Here is a 16,187-nt window from a genome sequence, read left to right as displayed (position 1 = left end):
TGGGCACAAATTGGACAGGCTTGACAGACCTACCTGATTGTTTTTCCCAACTTGTGACCAGTGAAAATATTTTTCACCAGGGATTGAAGAGCATTTCTTCCCAGGTGTGTGGCCTGATGAAAACCAAAGATAAGTTTCCACTGACTAGCCTCTAGGATTAAGAGTTGGTTTGAGGATATTTGAAACCAGCCAGAAAGAGAAAAGATGTGCCTCCTTTTTCTGCAAGGGTTTTTTTTTTCCCTTTGAACTATAGAAAGGGGTATAAGAATCAGGGAGCTGGGGAATTAAAGGTTCCGTGGTCAGGGGGTAAACAGGCAGCAATTTTAGCAGCTGAATCTGAAAACCTATTCCCTTTGGCCTGAAGTGAATCTCCCTTTTGGGTGTCCTTTACAAAATATGACTGAAACCTCTCTGGATTCATGGACAGCTTGCAATAGCTGTAGAATCTCTCCTCCATGTTTAATGGGAGAATTCTTTGCTGTCAAAAGACCCCTCTCTTTCCATATAGCCCCATGAGCATGCAAAATGTGAAAAGCGTATTTAGAATCAGTGTAGATATTAACTCTCATTCCCTTCCCCACTTTCAAAGCTCTGGTTCAGATAATAAGTTCAGCCTTCTGGGCAATGTGTCATTGAGAATCACCACTGAATAATCTCCCTTTCTTTTCCCATTTTCAAGAAAGCTCGACCCATCTATAAACCATTCACCATCTGGGTTGTCAAGATGAATGTCCTTTAAATCAGGTGGGCTGGGGGTAGACAGAATCTAGTCTCCTTACAATTATGAATAATGTCTCCCAAATGTGTGCTGTCAGGAAGCAGGGTGGCAGGATTAAGGATGTGGCACACTCGGAGAGTTAATTCGGTAGCATCTAGCAGGAGAGCCTGATATCTAGTAAGCCTCCCACTTGCAACTTTGTCCTCTAGCTTCTTCCCTCCTACTTACAAAGAAGGCAGCTCTCTTTCATACTTAAAAATCTTTCTGCCTTGCCACTGTCTCAAATTATCTTATATATCTTTCTTCCTTTTTACAACCAAATGCCTAGAAAAAAAGGCATTTTTTTTCTTTACTTGTTTCTTTACTTCCTTGCCTCAGGCTCACTTTTCTATTTCCTGTAACCTGGTTTCTCACCCAACCACTCTACTGTGTTTTTTTTTTTTTTTTTTGTTGTTGTTGTTGTTTGTTTGTTTTCTCAGAAGTTATCACAATATTTTAATTTTTTAAGTCATCATCTTCTTACCCTTTCTGCAGCTCTCTACTGCCTAATCTCTTGCAACTGACCACTACCTAGATCTTCTCTCCTCTGTAGGTTTTAATGGCATTGTTTGGTACTAATTTGTTTCCCTAATTATTTCAGATTTCACTCTTTACACTTAAACCCTCTTCCATTTTCTTTCTATATATTTCATTAAGTTTCCCTAGGTTCCATTATTATTTCTATATAGATGGCTTACAAAGCAAACTTCTATATCACCAATTTCCAGCTCCATTGCCAGCTGGATGTACCTTATACACCTCAAATTCACATTTTCTAAAGTAGTTCTCATTGTCTTCCTAATCCTACCATCGCTCTTTATTTTCCTACTTTTTTTTTTTTTTTGAGAGTACCATTGTCCTAATCTCCCAGGTTTCTGAGCTGGGTAATCAGTTGTCAGATTTATCTAGTTGTATCTCTAGAATATATTTTCACTTACTTCATTCTCTCCACCCACAGAATCACTACTTATCTTCTGCCAGGACTATTATTTAATAATTTCCCAAGTGATTTCCCTAAATCTAATCCCCATCCTACACAAATTCATCCTCTACACAGCCACCAAATTGATGTTCTGAAAATGTGGATTAGAACATGTAACCACTCACCCTTGTTCAGGAAGATTTTGAGGGATTTGTGGAAATTGAGTGAATCCCAGTTGGATCACATTGACTTCATCTTGTTCAGAGTCAGTTTTGGATCTAGCTCAGTTCCCTTTCTCTTCAATTATGATCTAATTCAACTTCTGTTTCATCAGAAAACTTCATGCAATTGTGGAAACTACAAGAAAACTTTATTTTATTGTTTGAACTTAGTCCTGTGTCGATTGGAAGCTGGATTACAGATACCTGTTGTTTAGGGAACTTTATTTTAAAACTTGGGTTATGTCGAACAGAATCTAAATCAAATCCAAAGACTAATGCAAGGAGTTATCTTACAATTTTACATTTCAAGCAACCATTTGTCTTATAGTCTAGTCAATATTGTACTTGTCAATAAGTTTCTGTTTCCTTGTTCTTTTAATTATACAATCACTTGAGAAGTGAGACACCTCTTTTCCTGTTTCAAAGAATTATACCTATTTACTCTCCACCTTCCAACTTGGAAAGCCTATAATCTTTCCTCAATTAGAAATCAGATTATCTAATTTTGTACTCTGGTTTATATCCTATCAACTGTTTTCTTTTAATGCATAAAATCTGTCTCCTTCTATGTTCAGGGTTCAGTGCCAAGCTGAACAGGTCTGATTCTTATGTGTTATGCAATTGGCATGTATAGCTTAACAAATCAATATGCTCAGAAACACAAACTTTTGTTTCCCTAATTATTTCAGATTTCACTCTTTACACATTTATGATCAATACAAACTCCACTATTTGGAATTTACAGTCCCTTACAATCTGACTCCAGTTTATTTTTACCATTCATACCATATCTCATACTAGTTCATACTATTCTTCTTCAAACACTCTACAAGATTCAAACATGTCTAGCTACTTTCTTCCATACACATACCTTGTATAGGCTATCTGTTATGTCTAAATGTCTTCTTTTCAGCTCTACATCTAGAAAGGCCTAGGTCTTTTTCTGGCTTTAGTTAGTTTTATTCATGTACCACCTTCTACCAGTGGTCTTTAATAATTCCCCCACTCTCAATTCTGTTCCCTCCAAATTATATTGTTTTAAGATACTTATTATTTTCTTTTCTATGTTTTTCTTGTATTATCCAAGTAGAAGGCAAGTTCTCTGAACAAAGGGATGAATTCATTTTTGTGTGTACACTCCCAGTACTTAGCACAGTGCTTTACCCCTGCCTTCTCATGAAGAGACAGAAACCAGGAATAAAATTGCCTAGGAGACCTAAAATATTGATTGATTTTTTTCTTATATGTAGAGATTAAAGTCTTGAAGAAAGCTATTTTGAAGAAGCTTTTTGAAATTATGAATTGCACAAACCATTTCCTCAACACAATTCATTTCTCAGAAGAAAAAAAAAAACTTCAGTTCCATACACTCTGACTCTATCAGGGAAATAAAAACAACAATGGAAGAACTCACATCTCATGATTCTCAATCTTTATTTATTCATTCACTACCAATTAAAGTGCTGTTTACAAAGAAAATGCTTGATTATTTTATATTTCATCTCCACTTAATACAGTCTGATTAATTCCACGTCAACTCTTCCAAATGCTCTCCTCATCCTCTCTCTCCTTCTCCCTTTTCCTCTCCCTCTCCTTTCCTCCATCCTTCCCCTCCCCCTTTCTGCCTTCCTCCTTTTTCCTCTCCCTCCCTCCCTCCTCTCTTTCTCCCTTCCCCCCTCTTTCCTCTTGTCTCTCCCTCTCTCTCCCTCCCCCCCCTTCTTTTCTCTCTCTCTCTCTCTCCATCTCATTTTGGCCTGTTTTCCTTCTTCCATTACTCAGCTAGCTCCAATAATGCCATTGGGATGTCCAGGAAGGGGAAGATAACAGCTATATTTCAATACCTTACAAGGAAAAGAAGACATAAATAGATAACATCTCTATCTCAGGCAGAGATTATACAAGAGAACTGCCCTTCCTCCACTGATCCTTTGACTCTTAGAAGAGCTCAGAATATCATCTTTATACTTAAAAAAAAAAAACAAAAACAACAACAACAACAAAAAAAAAACAGAAAGAAAAGCCAAGGAACATGCAAGTCTCAATAACTCCCTCCACGTTTTTATCAGAATTCTTGGTACATTCATTCTCTTTAATTTTTTTTTCCCCAAAGAAGCATGTATATGCTTTTTCTGATTCTGTCATTTTCACTTTTACCACTACACATCTGAGAACAGTTCCAATTTTTTAAAATCAACAGGGCCATAATTTTCTCCAACTCCCCCAACTCATTTTGTACCCTTTAAATTTGTGACTAATTAGGAGAATGTGTTGGCAGAGCACCTGGTATTTAAGAATAGCAGATGGTCTCCTTGGCCAACTATTCTCCCTGGGATTTCCCCTCTAGTGAGCTCCTTTTTTCATTGTTGTGTTGGTTAGATTTTTGATGGGGACCAGAGACTTCATGAGGAAATGGCTATACCCAGTATGGTTTGAAAAAAAGGAAGTGCTCTTTTTGAAAAAAAATGCATGCAGTAAAAAACCAAAATTTGCTGAGTCTTTCAAATAGGTTTGTAGTAGATTCATTGCAGCCATCTGTTCTTGGGAGGCAGAGATGCAGAGAGATGAGGTAGAAAAAAAAAGCAAATACAGTTTTTGGAATCAAAAGATTGGGCTCAATTTTCAGCTCTCACTTGCTCCTTCTCTGCGCTCACTCTGGACCTCAGTTTCCACATCTGTAAAATGAAAGGATTGGACAAGATGATGCTAAGGATGCTGCTGCTGTTGCTGATGATAATGATGATTTCACATTTGTCTACTGCTTTAAAGTTTATAAAGCATTTTGTTTGCATTATCTCATTTAAGACTCATTGCAATCTACTAAGATAGATGTTATTATTCCCATTATTACAAATGAGGCAATGTAGCTTCAGTGATATTAAGTAATTGGACTTAGAATCAGGAAGGTATTGGTTCCAGTTCTGCTTTAAACATTTACTAGTTGTGTAAAGTTAGTATTTTACTTAATGTAATAATGTCTACATTTCCTCATTTAGAAAGATGGGTATGATTATAATATCTATCTCAATAGGCTATTGTGGGAATCACTTGAGATCAGTGTAATCCATAGTTTAATGGCCATTTGTATAAGTCTATTCTCATGATGGAGATTGATTATTTAATGTTCTAAACCCATATGAGAAATCAGCTTGCTGAGAATTTGAGAAAACTGAGAACATAATCTTCTGACTTTCGTTTTAAGTCCCTGAAGGAAAAGAAAAACTCTAGGAAAAAGCTGACATATAGAGGACCAAGTAGCTTCAATTATGCACCTCTTTGTAGCTTACTACACAAAAGACTTTAGACCATATGCCTTCAAATGATATTTGAGACTCTCTCTCTCTCTCTCTCTCTCTCTCTCTCTCTCTCTCTCTCTCTCTCTCTCTCTCTCTCTCTTCTCTCTCTGTCTCTCTCTTTCCCTCTCTCTCTCTGTCTCTCTCTCTGTCTCTTTCTCTGTCTTCCTCGCTATCTTGATAGAGCTGTGTTATATATCTCCCAATCTCATTTTTTTGTTTATTGTTTGGTATATATTTTTCTATATAAACTTTCCTTAATTTCTGTTTTGCTATCAACTCTAATAAATGGGTTTATTTGCCACTCATCAAATCTGTTCATTGTGGAAATAACATTTAGGGGAAAGGGAGTCAAGCCTAGGGTACATATTTTGGAGTCTCTTTATCCATTAAGGGATATCAATAAGGAATATAGCTTGAAACTAAAAAGGAAAAGTTTGAATAACATCATTGCTACAAAATTTTATGATTCTTTCATCCTTTAAATATAAAAGCCTTCTTTGGTAAGGGGTAAGAAGCACAACTTTTAGAAACAACTATAACATTTATTCACTCACAAAAAACTGAGACCATAGAAAAAATAGCTATGATTAGCCATGAGTTAAATGGGTCCAGGACTTTAGAAAAACTAATTGAATCTGGGATATAACTGAAAGTACAAGTAGTACTTGAAAGGTAGCCAGAGAATCTGTGTCATTAGGAAAGAGACATATTTGAGTGACAAAAGATGGAAGAAGTAGTAAAGGAACAAATGTACAGAGAAGACATTAAAGAGAATAAAATAGCAGGGGTGAATAGATTTGGAGTGGGAAGTTAGGGAGTTTGGAGTGAGGAAGATGGGAGGTCAAGATGAGGGAAATAATCAAAGTTTCATTATGAAAGAGAGAGGAAGAAGTGTAATGATCAGGTGACATAATTCAGAGTTCATAAACATGGGTATGGAAGATTGATAGGTGATACTTCATATTTTACAGAAATATTTGAGGCAATTTACTAAAGAATTTCTTTTATTCCTTCCTCCTCATTTCACACTCTTCAGATCCCAGTATATCCTCCTTTATCCCTATCTCATATGAAATAGCCTTCCTCCTTCCCAAGGCAAACTTCTCTGCCTGTACAAGTGAAATCCTATTCTACCTTCTCCAGTAGGTTGCCCTTTCTAAAATAACTGCTGTTAAAATAACTTGTTTGCTTTTATTGTATATCTAACTTTAATGACTTTATAGACAATAGCACCCTAGGCCCTTCTATCTGCCATTATCTCTAGAAGTCTGTTCACCCTAGGCCCTTCTATCTGCCATTATCTCTAGAAGTCTGTTCAAGTTCATATTCATTGTTTTGATGACATTATCTATCTTCTGATATCCTCTTGTTTTGCTCTTAATCATTCTCAACATCATGAGTTCTGCCTTCTCATTATGTACTCAAAGTATTTAAGATTCAGTTAAATATTTGATCTTCCAGTGAATAGTTAATTAATTTCTTTGTTTTACTGATTTGATCTGATTGCTGCCCAAGGAATCTCAAATATTTTCTTCAGCATCAGTTTGGAAGCATAGATTCTGTGGCACCCAGTTTTCATTGTTGTTCAACTCTCACAGCCATATATTCCTATCAGAAAAACCATAGATTTGATTATACAGACTTTTGTTACCAAGGTGATCTCTCTGCTTTTTAGTATGCTGTCCAAATTGGCCATAGTTTTCCTTTCAAGAAGCAAGCATTTTTAAGTTACATGAATGTAATCAATATCTGCAGTAGTCATTTGGATTTGAGGAGGTTTAAAAATTTAGGAAGAATCTTTTTGATAAAAGGAATAAAGAGTAGATTAAGGAGGTATAAAAATTGTTTTCCCACTTTAAGACCTCAGGTAAAATTATGTAATGTGACTTGTAGTAGATGCAGTCATCAAGATTTCATGTTGTTTTTTTTTCCAGCTTCTTTCAGCAAGCATGTGGTAGTAGCAAAGGCAGCATATAGTTGGAATAACCCAAGAATATGACATACTTCCCTTTCTTTTCAATCTTTTTGCCAAAAAGTGATGAGATCAATTGGTAAGATCTTAGATATTTTTTATGGTAAACTTCGAACCAGATTTTCTAGTCTCTTTTTTCATTCTCATCTAAAAGCTTCTTAATTCTCTTCTTTACCTTCTGCTATCCAAGTGGTATTATCTGTATATCTAAGATTGTTGATACTTCTCCAAGCAACTTTAATTCCATCTTTTGATTCATCCAGCCTAGCATTTTGCATGATGTACTCTGCATATAAGTTAAACAAGGTGACAATATAGAGATTTGTCATACAACTTTTCCATTCTTAAATCAATCATTTGTTTCATATTTGGTTCTATCATTTCTTGGTCCATAGAGAAATTCCTCAGGAGACAAATAAGGTGATTTGGTATTCCCATCTCTTTGAGGCCTTGCCACACTTTGTTGTTATTCACATAGTTGAAGGTTTTAGTGTCATCAATGATGCAGAAGTAGATATTTTTCTGGAACCCCATTGTTTCCCATAATCCAACAAATGTTAACAATTATGGCAGATAGAGTGCCAGATCTGGAGTCAGAAAAACTCATTTTTTTGTGAGTTCAAATCTAACCTCGTAGTCTTTCTAGTTGTATAATCCTAGGTAAATCACTTAAATCTTATTTGCCTCAGTTTTCCCATTTATAAAATGAACTACTGAAGGAAATGACAAATCAATTCATTATGTTTGCCAAGAATGTCCAAAATTTAGTCACAAAGAGTTGGACATAATTCTATCATTACTACTCACTAATTAACCAGGATATCTCTGTCTCTTGGCTATTTCGTTACTACCTATATGAACTTATGTTTCCCTTATTCTCAAAAATCCCTCATTTGGTCCATCAAATTCCATTGGTTATTATCTCATATTTCTCCTCCATTTTGTCACTAAACTCCTTAAGATAGCTGTTTACCATCAATGTCTCAATTTCCTTTCCCCTTGTTCATTCTCTACAGTTTACTACAAACCAAAGAAATAGCTTTCTTCAAAAATATCAATGATTTCTTAAATTTCAAATCTAAAATGGCCTTTTTTCATCTCTCATTCTTTTGGACCTTTCCACAGGCTTAATAATGTCATTCACTTTTTTCTCCTTGATATTAGATTTCTATTACCCTCTCCTTGTTCTTATCCTTTCTGACAGACCTATCGTCTCAGTCTCCTTTGATTGATCTTCATTCAAATCAAGCCTCCTAACCATGAGTATCTTCCAAGACCCTGTCCTGAATTTTCTTTTACACTTCGTGATCTTATAAATTCCCATGGATTTAAATATCATCTCTAGGCTACAGATTCTCAGATCTGTTTAGTTATATGTAACTTCTCTTCTAATTTTCAGACTCAAGCCTATAACTCCCCATTGAACATCTCAAATGATATGTCTCCTTGACACTGTAAACTCAACATATCCAAAATTGAATACAACATTTTTCTGGCCAAACTCCCTCCTCTTCTTAAATTTACTGTCAGACACACCACCATCCTAGTCACCCTATTTCCCACAATCATTTTTATGTAGGCCCTCATCACCTCAAATCTGAACTATTTCAATAGCTTTATCATTGGTCTTTTTGCCTAAAGACTCTTCCCCAATTCAACCTCCAATCAGTTTTCGAAGTGTTCTGAACATTCACTTCTCCAACCTTGTTCATCCCCATTCTTTGAATTTCCTAGCTGTCAGAATCAAATTTAGAATCCCCTGGCTTTCAAAGTCCTTAATAAACTAATCTTTATCTTACCTTTCTAGTATTTTCACACCTTACCATGCTCTTATATATTCTGAGATCCAGCAATCTTGGCTTTCTTCATATTTCTCACACACTCTACATCCCAATTTCATGCATTCCTTAGTGACACTATACCAGGCCAGGAATCACTTCTTTTCTTATCTCTGACTCCCAGATTCCCTAGCCTCCTACAATTCTAAGTTAAAATCCCACTTCTATGAGACAACTATCTCTGTTTCTCTTATTTCTGCTGTCTCCAATTTATCATGTATACACCTTGTTTGTATATATTTGTTCACATGTTGTCTCCTCTATTAGATTTTGAACTCCTTGAAAGTAAGACTCATTTGCCTTTCTTTTTATTCCTAGCACTTAGCATAGTACCTGGCAAAGAGTTCTCTTTGAAAAGGACATTAAAGAATGACTAGAAGAAAGTGTTGCTGTCCTTTATTTTAACTTATCATAATAGTACTTCTGAAGGCAGTGACTTTACCTATGTATCAAGGGAACTCTATTACACATCCTGGCTCCTATCACAGACATAGATAGCAGAGAGACAGTATAAGACAGGTAGAAATAATGCAAGATATAGTTTCAAATCATGTCTCCCAAGCTTGTAACTTGTGTGATTCTAACCAACTTATGACCTCTCTGATCCTGTTTTCTCACAACAAATGAGGAAAATATTGGTTATATAATCAATTGTGAAGAAAATGTTTTTAAGTGTAAAGTGGCATGTAGACATGACCCTGTCATATTATTTATTGTATTGAGATATGCTTTCAAAATGCAATTTCAGATACATATAATTATGATCTTGATATTGCTCAGTTTCTTTTCTTATAAAACAAAGTAGCTGAATTGGAGGATCTCTGTCACTTCTAATTGTAAATCCCAGGTCCCATGCTCCATAGGGATATTTGACAAAACATACCACAGAATTATGACAGAATATTTAAAGGAGGTAGTTATTGACCATGACAAGGAAAATAGGTTTTCTTCTCAAGGCATTTTAAAGCATAGTTCTGAAAAACTCTACATTTGCTGCCTTCCTTCCCCTATGCTCTGTGGGCAGATGTGGCATAAAAAAAATCTGAGTGAGAAAAATCCCAATGGCCAATTCCATCTCTGAGAACTCTGGCTTGATGCCATTGCCACCATATGTTTCCACTCACTAATGCTGTTCCATGCACATCCTCAACTTCTTATCTCTGGCTCTGCCTAACTAATTCTTTCTCCTAGCTCCTGAAGGAAGATTTGCAGATTCAGAATTTTCACTTGAGAAAAAATAAACCAAACGCTGCTCCCCACCTCAACAAAAAGAGGAACAACACAGCCTTAAAGCACTACAGATGAACCAAATAAAACAGATTTCAATTGAGAAAAGAATAATAAACTAGAAAGACCCCAGAATCTTTGTAAAAATCTTTATATCATAGATTTACACCTGAAAGGGGTTTCAAAAGGCATTTAGTTCATTTTTTTCATTTTCATTTTAGGTCCAGGAATATTAAATGGCATGTATAAGGTCAAAGAGGTATTTACAGAGAAGAGATTTGAACCCAGGCCTTTTGAATTTAGAGTCTGTGCTTATTCCTTAGTTCTAAATTTCATTAGCTCTAAATTTTACAGTTATCTTTATATCTATACATAGATATAAAGATATATATATATGTAGATAGTGTATGTGTATATATATGTATGCATATATATATGTACATATACATATATGTACATATATAAATATATATATATCCTTTTTTTGTAAGGCAATTAGGGTTAAGTGACTTACTCAGGGTCACACAGCTGGGAAATGTTAAGTGTCTGAGATGGAATTTGAACTCAGCACCTCTTGATTCCAAGATTAGTGCTCTAACCACTGTATCATCTAGCTGCCCAGGTATATTTAGTTGTTTTTTTTTTAAATCAAATTTATTTTTTAAATTAATAAGTAGCTACTTTCTTTCCTCCCACCTCTTTTCTTAATTCGAAAAAGAAATAGATAAAGAAAACCACTGCAACAAATCAAAACAAACTCCCACATTGGTAATATCTCCAAACACACATTTCACTCTCTATATTTTTATTTCTTCTCTATTAGGGGTTGGATAGTTCTGTAAATCATAGGACCTCTGGAATAATGGCTGGTCATTATGTTGACCAAGTTCTTAAATTTTTCTAAGTTGTTTTTACCATGTTGTTATTATAGTATAAACTGGTTTCCTGTTCCTATTCATGCATTCTGCATCAATTCAAAGTGAGTTTCAAATGATGCCAATCCACCATACTGCTTCCTTTTTTTTGTAAAAACTTCTATTTGTGTCCATTTATGTGACATTTATCTCTTCCTATTAATTTTGCCCTGATGTATTCTTTCCCCTTTCCATTTCTTTTTGTTTTAAAAGACCATCACAAAATAACAAATAAAAACACTCCAAAGTCCTCCATTTTACTTTATTCCTTTTATGTTCTCTATTGTTATTAGCATTTATGAAGCCACTTCTGAATACTTGCTTCTATTTATCTTTTTATGTTTCTCTTTACTCTAGTCTTTATAGCTTGAAATTCTGGTCAGCTTCGGCTTTTTCAAAAGGAAAGTGGGAAGTTCTTTATTTCATTAAAAGAAACTCCTCTTCTCCCATCTCCCAACCCCATGGGATAATTTTTTTTTCTGGATAATTTAGTCTTGATTTAAACCTTTACCATTTGCCTTTTAGAATATTGTAGTCTAAGTTCATTGTTCTTTTATAGATGCAGCTTCTAAATGTTTTGTGGTCCTGATTGTGGTACTAGAACCTTTTATTTTTGGATGCTTGCAGTGCTTTTTCTTTGATCTGAAAGTTCTTAGGAGTTTTCATTTTGTGTTTTCTTTTAGGTGATACATTAGTGGATTCGTTTTGTTTTTACTTGGAATCTCTGTTTCTAATATATCTGGGCAGTGTTCTTTCATGACATACAAGATAAACTGGAGATAAAGAATAGAGGGAAGGCAGTAACATTAAGAGGGAAAATCAGAAAAGACTACTTGTAAAATGTATAATTTAACTGATACAAAAAGAAAATCAGGGAAGTTAGGCTATGGAGACAAGAGGGAGATATTTTCAGGCATGGGGAACAATCAGTGAAAAAACCCAGAATTAAGAGAGAGAGTGAAACAGAAAGGTCAGTGTCATTGGAATTCAGGCTATATGAGGGATGCAAAGAATAAGACTGCAAACAAAGGAAATCCTAGGTTACAGAAACCTTAAAATACCAAACAGAAGATTTTAGATTTGATCCTAGGGACAATTGGAAGACACAAAGGTTGTTTGAATAAGTGATATGACATTATGATATGATATTATTAAATAAATTGTATGTAAACCAGTTTGATAGGGAAGTACAGTATGGACTCAAATGGGAACAGATTCAAGCCAGGATTAATCAAGTGATTACTGCAATAATTCAGGTGTGATGCAATGATTAAATGATAACACTGTCATAGGAAAGGAAAGATATACATAAGATATATTGTGAAGGTACAATTGATAGGACTTGGAAATTGATTTGATATAGAAGGTGAAAGTGAGGAGTTAATTATGTCACCTAGATTGGAAATGTAGGTGAATGGGAGGCTTATTGTATACTTCATAGTTAAAGGGAAATTAGGAAGAGGGAAAGTTTTTTTGGGAAAGATGATGAGGTCAGTTTTTGATGTGTTGGATTTAAAATGTCTATAAGATATTCAGTTTTTAATGTCCAATAGGCAGTTGGAAAAGCAAGACTGGATATAAGCAGAAAGGTTAGGGATATATAGTTAGATTTGAGAATTATCTACAGAAATTACAATGACAACCAGGAACTGATGAAATCACCATGTTTCTATTGCATTGGAAGTATTTTCAAAATTAAGATGAACTATAAGAGAATGAACTACTATACTAGTATTGTGGCAATCAGATTGATTTTTAAGATAGAGGAAGATTTTACATAGAATGAGTTGGGGATAGAGCTTTTTAACAGCTTATGTTTGAGTGCACAAAAGAAAAACAAAAACACACAGGATATAAAATCTTCTCTAAGAATATATGAAAAAATGCACACTTTAATGGAGAAGACATTCGGAATCTGAAACAAATAGTCAATAGAAGGACAAGTTAGCACAATGTTGTTTTTGTTAATATCTATTCCACCTCAACCGATGAAATCTCCAAGTGCTCATTCATTTCTGAGGGACCTGCTGCACCCTAAAGATTTGGAGTCATACAATTTAGAGCTGAAAGAGACCTTAAAGATCAGCCAATCCAATTCTTTTTATTTTATTTTATTTTATAAAAATCTGAAGCCCAGAGAGGGCAAGTTACTTAGTCAAAATTGAACAAACAGATAGCAGCAGAACTCTTTCTTCTGATTCCCAGTTCGAGCTCTTTCCGTTATAAAACAATATTTTTTCTATTTTCAAGATAAGCTTAACCCACAAACTTCCTGAGCTATTAACAGAGAAAAGGGAGGGGAAACCTTCCTTCCCATACCTCCCACATTTTCTTCTCTTCCACGCCTTATTTTTTATTTAATGTTAGAAAAATTGCTCATAGCCAGAGGCTTCCGCAAAATGTTTTTCTATGACACATTTAAAGCAATAGAATATCAGAATGCTTGGGTAAAATAAAAATAAAAATAATAATAATAATAATAATAATAATAACAATAATAATAATATAATCTGGGAATCCCACAGATTACATTTAAATGAAAGGATAATTTGGATTATATAAATCTCAGTTTGATCAATCTTCCCCTCCTTCACCTCCACCTCTTCATCCCCAATATTATCCAATGTAAATAACACTCTATTGGCAGAGTGGGACAAGGAACAAATCTTTTAAAAAATAAAACATTCATCTGGTCACAGGCCCAACAACAAGATAGAATAGACACTTTCCTCAGTACATATTAAATGTAGATCTTCATTTCACCCCTCAAAAAATAGAGAAAACAAGCATCATATGGAACAATTATAGCTCAATCCATAGCACAAAAATGAGGGAAACCCAGACTAGGCAAAATCCCTCTGAATTAACACTAGAGCATGAATCTTTAAGGTACTCACTTCATATTAGTCTTTGCATTTCCAGCAGGGACCACATTTTTGGCTTCCTATCTGAGGCTGAGATTTTGCCAACATTCCTACCTTCCATTTTCATTTCCTTCCCCAATTCCAGCATACAAAATTAAGCAATGATTCTTCCCTGCTATGTGAAGAGAAGGAAGAGGCTGGGAGGAAACATGATGTTTTCTTCCTAGTTGTGGCTTCTTGGTTCAGGAATGTCAAGTTTTTAAGGACAATAGCATAAATATCCTTTCTTTGTTCTCTTAATCCTGCAAACAAGAAGGTGTTGATTCAGCTATTCCAGAGGAAAGGAGAACTAAAATAAAAACTGATGTAAGAAATCAAGGTGGGTAGCTACACTGGGTCTCAAGAAAAGTAATCAACTGTAGCCAGTCCTATATGCCCTGAGAATACTCTAGTGTAGAGAGATGGCCAAGACTAAAATTCTTCAAAATGGGAAAAGTCTAAGATAGTTTTGAAGACTAGGGGGTGGGACAATACCTAGCCAAAGGCAATGGATTAGAAAGTTAGTAATGGTGTAAAGGTAGAGGCAAGAAATGAACAATTAAGAGTTCAAGAAATATAATATTCAGTAAGAACTCAGAGTACAAGTATATAAGTAATATTTTTTTTCTGAAGTTAAGTGACTTGCCCAGGGTAACACAGCCAGGAAATAAGTTCTGAATCCAGATTTGAACTCAGGTCCTCCTGACATGAGGGCTGGTGCTCTGTCCACTACACCAAATAGCTCCTCCTAGAGAAGTAATTTTAAAAGCTTTTAAAACTAAAAGGATGAGTTTTAAACTTTTTTTAAATTAAATTTTATTTTATTTTATTTGAAAAAGAGTTAAGAAAAAAAGAAAACCAGAAAAGGAATACAAAACAAAGCAAAACAAAAGAGAATGTTGCCATGTCCCCAGCAGAGTATTGAGGAGGATTCAAAATATATAATAACATCCCCACCATCCCCAAGCAAGCTGCAATTAAGAAAATATATATTTATGTATCTGTATGTAAATATATACATACATTCACTCATACCCCCCCATACACATGTCTTTCCTAGCCCTGCTAACTCTTTAATTAAATTCTGCTCTGTAACTTGCCTTGCTATTACTTAACCTCTCCCTACCTAAGGATCCCTCCCTTGTCTTCTTCCCTCATCATTTCCTTTCCCATCCTCCCATTTTTTCCTCCCTTATTTCTTTATTGATTTTTGAGGGTGCTCTATCCTTCATTGTATATATTAGTGTTGCCTGATTAAACCCATTCCTGATGTGAGTAGATTTTGAGCTTTATTATGAGCTTTCCTAACCCTTCTATTGTCTCTGTGTCCATTCTTCCTTTGTACCTCATTTATATAACCTAATTATTATTTTTACCTTAAATCTTTTGAGCTTCTCTATTGTTTATGTGAATCTTAAACATATAAAATAGATTTCCCATGTAACAAAACATAACATATTTGTCCTTGTTCAAACAGTTTGTCCATAATGAGTTCCTTAAAACTGGTTTTTGATATTGGTTTTTATATATTAAATTTTCTGTTAAGTTTGGGTTTGGTTGATAGAATGTCCTGAAAATCTGCAGGTTCATTGAAGGTCCATTTTTCTCATTCAAAATTATAGATAAATTTGCTGGATATGATATTTTTGGCTGCAGGCCAAGTTCTTTTGCTTGTTAGTAGATATGATTCCAATACCTGTGGTCTTTTATGGTAGCTGCTGCTAAGTCTTGTATAATTCTAATTGTAGCTCCAATGCATTTGAATTGTTTTTTTTCCCCTTGTTTCTTGAAAAAATTCTCTTTGATCTAATGTTTTTGAAATTTGTCAATAATATTTCTGTGTGTTTTCCACAAAGGATCTCTTTGAGGTGGATATTTTACATTCTGTTCTATTTTCTTATTCTTTATAATCTGTTTTGTTATTTCTTGGTCTCTCATAGCTTCACTGACTTCCCCTTGCCCATTCTAGTTTCAAAGAATTATTTTCATCTTTGAGAGTCTGTACCTCCTTTTTGAGTTGGTTAATTTTTTTGTCATAAACATTTTGTTTTTCTTGGATGGTTTTTATTTTTATTTTTTTTTAATTTTCCCTCAGTGTCTCTCATTTGATTTTTTAAATTATCTTTTTCAGTTCTTCTAT

The 16,187-nt window shown here is 34.7% G+C and overlaps 1 long non-coding RNA gene across 1 annotated transcript in view; it reads right to left on the bottom strand.

Moving 5' to 3' along the window:
• Positions 1–4,346: 4,346 nt before the first annotated feature.
• Positions 4,347–16,187, bottom strand: part of LOC141557032 (uncharacterized) — a 32,548-nt gene continuing 20,707 nt past the window's right edge. The window contains exon 4 of the long non-coding RNA XR_012486690.1: positions 4,347–4,572. This is a non-coding gene — a long non-coding RNA (uncharacterized LOC141557032). The remainder of the gene's footprint in view (positions 4,573–16,187) is intronic.

The sequence above is a fragment of the Sminthopsis crassicaudata genome, chromosome 2 (genome assembly GCF_048593235.1).
Source record: "Sminthopsis crassicaudata isolate SCR6 chromosome 2, ASM4859323v1, whole genome shotgun sequence".
Classification (NCBI taxonomy): Eukaryota; Metazoa; Chordata; class Mammalia; order Dasyuromorphia; family Dasyuridae; genus Sminthopsis; species Sminthopsis crassicaudata.
Note: the sequence above shows the minus strand (reverse complement) of the source record. Positions and strands in the feature narration are given on the sequence as shown.